Source organism: Notothenia coriiceps, unplaced genomic scaffold, assembly GCF_000735185.1.
Source record: "Notothenia coriiceps isolate Sejong01 unplaced genomic scaffold, NC01 NC01_scaffold00024821, whole genome shotgun sequence".
Taxonomy (NCBI): Eukaryota; Metazoa; Chordata; class Actinopteri; order Perciformes; family Nototheniidae; genus Notothenia; species Notothenia coriiceps.
The window spans coordinates 50,040-58,164 of NW_011357522.1; positions in this window are offsets into that span (position 1 = coordinate 50,040).

The window sequence follows — 8,125 nt, forward strand, 5'->3', positions numbered from 1 at the left end:
TAAACAGAGACGTAACTGAAAATGTACCATTAGCGGGCGGGGGTTTTGCAGCGTAGCGCAGGTCACACTTTGCATCGTATTCTCCAAAATTAATTTCCCGGGATAATACGAATTCGGAATTTCCCAATAGGGAAAGGGGACTTCACACAACATATCCAAAATCACGTACACTTACCAGGACGTTTTTTGATTTTTAGAATCATACTTTGGACATTTTTATTCGTTATGGCATTAACCCGGGAGAGTTAACCATCCATAACGTAAAGGGAAATATGATGTTTAGTAAGATGGTAAATGTAAGTCGACGTATAATGGTTCGAAGAATGTGGAGTAGTTGCCAAAGATCGATGTGTAGTACTGTATTATCTGCGTTCGTCAGTAAGTAGACGATCAAATTTATTCAGGATAGTCAATCGTCTACTTGAAGCTCCATAAATGAAGAAAGTATAACCATTCTGTAGTAAGGATAGTACTTAGACTAGATCTTTTGATCACCAACAACTCGGGACACCGGAAAGTATTCTCTTCTGTATCTGCCCAGTGAATAATGATAGAACAACGTAGATTGTCTTATTAATGTTTGTACATATAGGTTCGACTTTTACCGGACGGTCAAAGGACCGTCAGTCGGTAGTCGAATATGGTATTGCTACGTACTTTGTTTATTGACTGGGCCAGACGTGCTCAGTACATTGAAGTGGACGACGCAAATAAATGTGTAGGACGGCTATACTACTTAGTAAAAAAGTTATCCGACCACAACTTTATTCTTGTGAAGAATAGCTTACGTACTAATGTCGAGACTAACACCAAAAGCCAACAAATGTTGAACTATCCTCGATTACTCATGTAGGGTACGTACCTGTATTCTCTACCCACCACAAATCCTGTGATTGTTTGTTCGTGCCGCGACGTTTGTGTTGCCGTGGTCGCACCTCTTACGTTGTATAGCTTACTATGAAAACCGCTTTGTCGGTTAAATTTCGGTTGGCGGATCTTTGTCACAGTTTGTCCTAATTTACAACACGACCGTTACTAGTCTAGTGCGATACGTCGCCACGATTTTGGGTGTGGTAAGAGAACCAGTTACCTTACACATGTCGAGGAACGGTTGTACCAAAGGAAATTACAATCAGTGTTTAGCAAACTACGGCGTATCCGTTAATAGTCTCTCGTTCTCCGTCTTATTAAGCATAGGCTGACACGATCAGACGCAATTTATTCCGACAGCACGCATGAAGCGGTGGACGCGGCGCGAATCACGCAATTGAGGTGATTGAAGGGGGCCGCGTCAAACGCGAGAGTTCAATTTTTTCAACTCGAACGGCAAATTCAGGTGACGCGTTCTCGCGGAAGCCAATCAGAGGTGAGGATCTCAGCCTGCCGTCACTGACGTTCAACCAGAAAACAATCAGCCATTAGCTGTTAGCGGTTAGCACACAGAGATCACAGCTCCTCATATCTGTTCAGAAACTGTACAGAAGTTAAACAAGTACAAACCACAGACTGTCTGTGTCATGGCGAATACAGTCGCTGGTTTATTTATGTCTGTAGGCCGTTGTTATGAGTGTGGAGTGAGCATATACAACGTTAGCTTAGCCTGGTCGACCCAATCTCCATTCAGAAAACAAGCATTTTAAAAGGTTTTTCGCCTGCCGTCTTGTCTGCAGACTTGTCAAGCATTAATTCATGGTTTTTACTAACCGGTATCAGTATGTTGTTACTTCGGCATCATTTAGAAACGTGTATTACAATTTAATCACGGTAAAATATGTTCATTTTGTTGTAGTTGTTCCGTTTTAAAGTAGTAGAGCAGGCCATTCCTACGCTCTGTAGCTTTGAATGCGCGAAGACGTCACTTTTTTTTTTTTTAAATGAGTGTGTGCGGGACGATTTCCCTTCGATTGTATTGGCTCTAACGGTCAGAAAGAGATGTCACATGTCAAAATCGAAGAAGGGGGGCCAGAGATAAGGAAAATCCACCCAAATGGCCCCAGAAGAGGTTTTTTTTGCTAAATCTGTCTAAAAAGGTCAAATATCACTTGTTTTGCATCAATCTTGATACAGGGTACTTATTATATGTTTTACTTTGGATTCCTAAAGCTTTTAGTCTACTAACCTATCATCCAAGGTTAGTTTTCACTATAAGTACAAAATATGTTTTGGACGGACACTATAATTTACAGTTTTTTACCATGTTCAATCTAAATTTTCTTTAAAATAAAAAACATCTATATTGATTCTGACTCTTCTACATCCAAGATTATTAATTTAACCCTTTTAGAAGGGTAGATATGGTCATTTGTTCTGGGAATGTCATTTTCGAGCCTGAAACCTGAAAAACAGGCTTGGGGCTGAAGAGGTGTTAAGTTGTTGAGTAAATACTTTAAATCAATTAATTTATCAAACCCTAGGTTAATATGAATGTCAACGATAGTGATAGAGTGTGTATTAATTAACTGATTAAAACTCTACTATAAAATTGTGTTAACAATAAAAAAGCTTTCACATTTTTCGATTTGTTTCAGCTTTGAGGACAAGGCTCATCACGCTTTGCACCTCACCGTAACGGCCCGTCCACACAGCGGCATGCGTTGAAATGTGCCGGCGGGCGTGTCTGAAACTCGACCAACAACCAATCACATGAATCTCCCGCCCCTGACACACAAGTAGTGGTTTGATTGGCTAGAGCTTGTACTGGCATATGATTCGATTGACTGACGCTTTTGCAGAGGCTTCAAAAGTTGAACATTGCTCAACTTTTGCAGCGAGCCAGGCCAGCAAAGCTCTGCTTCGCTTCCCACAATGCAGTTCGGCGAAAAATGACGTCACCCCATTCAAAGTGTATTGTGAAGCTCTCAACGCACGCCGCTTTGTGGACGGGCCGTAAATGTCAGTGCTGGTTAATTGTATGCATCCCAGTGCCTGGAGTTATTACTGAATAGTTCATGCTGTACTAGAACATTTTTAAAAGCTGCACATAGCAGCACCTGGAAAAATAATACTTGAGATCCTGGCACTGATTAACAAATGTTCAAAACTCCTGCATACATTATGGTTCTTCAGCGGTAAAGAAAAAGGTCTTAGGTGATGGACCTTAAAGATACTTAGGATAAAGTGACATACGGCACTTTTGTTTGTAGTCAAGATACACATACAGTATAAGGAACCAGGTGATTAAATGGGAGAAACCAGCCCTCTGTTGGAAAAGCACTGATAGTAAATCGAATGAATGGAAAGGGCTTCCTTGATGTTTGGATTTCTACAGAAGCAGTAATGAGCTGTATGTGATACAAGCATTAAAGGATAAAGAAACATATACGAAACCTGGGTCATATACGGGTGAAGAAAACTAGGATTAGAAGTCTATATTAGTTTACGGAGACCTTCAAAGCGAGTGAAGTATTGCCAACTACAGTAAAATGCAGCTGATGTAATAACCAATAGAGTTCGACTGCTTTATTAAAAATGGGCGAAAACATAATTTCTTCGTCCTACAACGAGAGCAAAAAAATAAAGCTCAGCTGGCCAATTTGTCATCAAAAGAGGCCGCATTTCCCCCTTTGTTTTCACAATATTTTTTGCATTCATTTCATCCCATGTCTTTTCAATTATTGCTGGATGACCACGTTTTGACCTCTTGGATGGGACAGAGAGAAAGGAGGCCAGCAGCAGATTCGAATGGTGAAGTGATAGTGATGGAAATGAGAGGAGAGCCAGTAAAAAGGAGGCCTGTGCTTTAGTTGGAGTCCTACCAAAAAACTCTGAGCAGAGAAAACAGGGGCGCTGCGAAGACAGTTGGGATATTATCCATACAGGACATGTACGCTGGGGCTGATTTATAACAGCAATGTGGAGCTTGGCAAGCGTTCTTTTTCAATGAAAATCTGTTGGATCGCACTAGCTGTTTGGACACTTTTTGGCACAAGTTTTCTTTAAAAACAAAGTCATTTATTTCACTTGAAATTGTTGCTTGTCTTTCCACTTTGAAAATAAGTTAAACACATGACTGTCAACTCATTCTTCAGAATTTTACTTCATCTTTTTGATGTGGTTTTTGAAAGGTGTATACTGAGAAAGGTAGCCACAAATGAAAAAAAGACAGGTGCTGCTGTCAGAATATGAAGCTACATAAATTCCCCAACTATGCACTGAATACAAATATCAAAGACCACATAATATATATCATCTACTGTACATGTATCAATGTCAGTCACAGGAGAACACTGAAACTATGTTAATTCACACACAGGGTTTAACAATTTGTAATCACATGCACACCACAAAATATAGGATTGGAAAGCATCAGTGTGCAAAAATAGAAAAAGCAACAATATAAAAGATTTACAAAACATGCAAAGAATAATGGGACATGAGCTACTGCTTCGTCACTGCAGCCCTTGCCTTTGGTAAACATTTATTATAATGACAAGTAGTATTACTATTAGCGAGTGAAAAATGATGAGTGTAGTGTCAACTTGGTTTAGATCTGCTCTAAGAACGGGTTCTTCCTTGGCCCGAGCTTCATCTTTTCACCAAGTGCCATGACCCAGTGCCTGGAATTATCTTAATCCTGCTTACCAACTAACAAACCAAAGGAAAACATAACCTCGACAGTGGAGGTCGAGCACCCTAAGATCTAAAGAGAGCTAAATGGCTTTTAGCCCATTTACAGTAAGCGCATTGTTGTGGTTTTTACAGTCCTCAGCGATTTGTTTTAGTTCAGTCTCATCAGTCTCAACAGTATCATTTCCTGGAACAGGTATCTATTTTAAGTCTGAATGCTGTGGTTAACCAATTGTACGTTACATGTTCATCATCAACAACAGCAGACAGACCTAAACCTATCAGAGCATTAATCCACTAAAGAACCAGATATTCCCCATGCAGAGTTGGTGAATATTGATCCAGAGCTAAAAGACAATTAATTTATCAACGATGGGTATCTAGATTTGAACAAGTTGTTTTTGTTTACAGTTGGTTGTGCTTCCCCAATATAGGCCCTTAAGGCAAAGAGTCAAACTGTACTTTAAAAGCTACTTTCTGCTGCCGTCTGGCAGGCGCTACCGCAGCATCCGGACTAAAACCACCAGACTCAGGGACAGTTTCATCCCACAGACTGTTAAACAATTGAACAGTTGAAACTAAATCTGTTAAACACCTGAACAGTTGAAACAACATCCTTAATATTCATCTGGCTGCTACTTAAAAAATATGTATCTATTTACCTATATATCATATTTCAATAACTTCCATATAGACTCTTATTGCACTATTTCACTTTTTTAAAACTATTTTTCTTTTTGTATTCCTGTTTACTTGCACTATATTTTTCTGTTTATCTGTGTTTTGTGTTGCACTGTTGGAGAAGCCTGTGACACAAGATTTTCATCGGCATAACTACACTGTAGCTATGTTCGTATGACTAAATAAAGAACCTTGAACCTTGAAGAGTCTCGTAATTGAACACAGAAAGGTGTGTTAATATAAGGTTTTTTCAGGCCTTCCTTGGAGCGGCTTCTCAAGTTGATTGCCCCAATTTAAAACACCTGCCAAAGTTTGAATTCCAGTCAGGCAGCATTAGAGTGATTGTATCTAATCATAAAAAGGGGAATTTGTCAATCGTCATTGGCAGAATCAAACCAGCTCCATCAATTTCCTACCACTTTGACTAAGCCTGGTTGTCTTGTCTGTTCCTTTTTGTTGCATTTTAGAAAGAACATAAAGATATTTTTGGATGGAATTGTCTTGAGAATAGTTTTTTTTCTAGATGTTAGCTTTATCCCCCTCTTCTCCTCCTTCATCAAATGCTATAACTTGGAATACTGCTCAGTGTAATTGAATCAGCAGACTTTCCTTATATGTCGGAAAGGCCTACAGCAGTTTAATTGAATAAAGTCCCCAGTTGGCTAAAGTAATTGGTCACGTAGAGAAATGTGTGCAGCTTATGAGCCAAAGCAATGACTAACAGCTGATGAGTGGAAATGTCTATAGCTTGAAAGCAGAGTCCAGTGCTGTGTTGTGTCCCTCCTCCTCCCCCCTTTACTCCCCTCTGATCCCTCCCTTCCTGCTTTCCCGCGAACTGAACATTTCTCAACTTCATTTCAGAGTTCTCTCTCCGTCTCTTCCCAATATTCATTTATCAATTGAATTCAAATAGCTTTATTAGCATGACCATAATGACATAGAGTATTGCCACATTTATACATAATTCTACATTAATAATGTACTGTTACGTTCATAAACAAACATTGAACAAATGCAAGAATAACATGTTTTCTTTACAATGAACTAGAAATGTAATTGAAAAACAAATAGGGCAATATAAAAAGTTAAGGTGAGTTATTGATAATTTGCAGGATAATGCGGATAATAAATTCATATAATACATTAGAAAACAATAGTACAAACTAGATGTGAGATCTGGTGTCAGTGTGATTCTCTCACAGGCAAAGGAAACGTGTCCTGTGAGAATGCAGCTTTTTATTGAATTTCCCCCTGTTAGATTTCTATTTTTTTATCTTTCACCCTCCCTATCTCCCCTCTGACAAATCATAAACAGGTCTCACGTGAGCTCCTCTCCCGCTCAGTCTGCGGACACCGCCCTGTCTGGCCTCTGTGGCGACCTGAGCCGAGCTGTGATTGGCCGAGGCCGAAAAAACTGCTGTGAGAGGAACTGCGAGTGGCAGACAGCCATAGCGTGTCTAAGACAAAAACACAGGGCGTCCTGCCAGCCTCTGTCCCCCAGGGGTGAGGACTGGTGAGGGAGAACTCTGAGCTGAGTGCCTGGCTGGCTGCTGGACAAACCAGTGCAACTCTGCTTTGCATGCACATTGTCACCACATCTCCAATACTTTATATTCTCTAAAATGATTGTGTTATTGACATCCTTAATATCACACAGTATTTCCAGCAGTCATTATGTCGGAGAGTTTTTAAAACAGATCAAATTTAGTAATGAATCCGTTCCCCCTGTGGAGTGTTGAAATGATTTGACTCTTCAGACGATGACAGATGCTTGACACACATCGTGGAAAACTAAATCACAACTTCTGTCAGTTATAAAAGAAGTCTGGCAATCTGCTCTGAATATGAGATTTCAAAGCAACTTGAGACTGCAGTGCATTATTTTAGCTTCATGTCGATTTCTCAGATATCCCACTCTCAAAATCGCAGCTGCATCCAATCGAAAAAGCTGCAAAATGGTTAAATATGGCCAAAAGTCTTACAAGTCAAGACAAAGTGAACAATGAAACTCAAACAAGAGGGATATTAGGAACATTAAAAGCTGCCTGCTTCCTCACTGCTGACTGATAAGGTCTCCAATTAACTGTTTAACTGCTCTGCTGAATGACTAATCGTCTGTATGACTGGTTGTTGTTAACAACAGTAGAGCTGATGAGCAGAGGCAAGCAATACTGAGTGAAACTGCAAAACATTTCTAGTTTAGTTTTTTATTAAGTTGTTCCTATAAATGATATACATAGAGAACTAAAACATAGTGTATTCACGTCCAGTGCCATGAACATGAAGTAATAACTAATCCAAAAACCAAATGGTATTGCCCAACAACAAATGATACCACCATTTTCACGCATACTGAAACCCTTTAACCCTGAACAATTATGTAGGCGTTACCACAAAAGAAACGCAAATGATTGGAACGGACATTAAAACTGACTTAATTAGGCCAGCTCTGTAGTTCAAAGTCTGCATAATGTCTGAGGCTATGTGTTAATACAGCCACTCATTGTCTGCACAATTCACGGCTAGCAAGTGGGCGTGTTGGTGACGTTTCCATGCGACAAGCTAAGAAATGGAGGAAATCAATCATCCGAGAGTCAGAATAAGAAGGGTTATTTACAAGGAAATGACGGCGAAAGATGTCTGTGAATAATTGACAAATTGAAAGAACACCAAGAGAAGAGAATTTGAATCAGTACAATAAACGCTTTTCTGATGAAGGACGAAAAAGTTGCAAGACTTCACCAATGGAGAAACCTCAAGATAGAAAGATGTAGCTGACCCAGGCGGCCAGACAGGATAAAGACCGGGAGACAGGGAGGTGAAGGATATTTGCTCGGAGGATTTGAAACATCCCTGGGTCTCAGACAGTCTCTCCCGA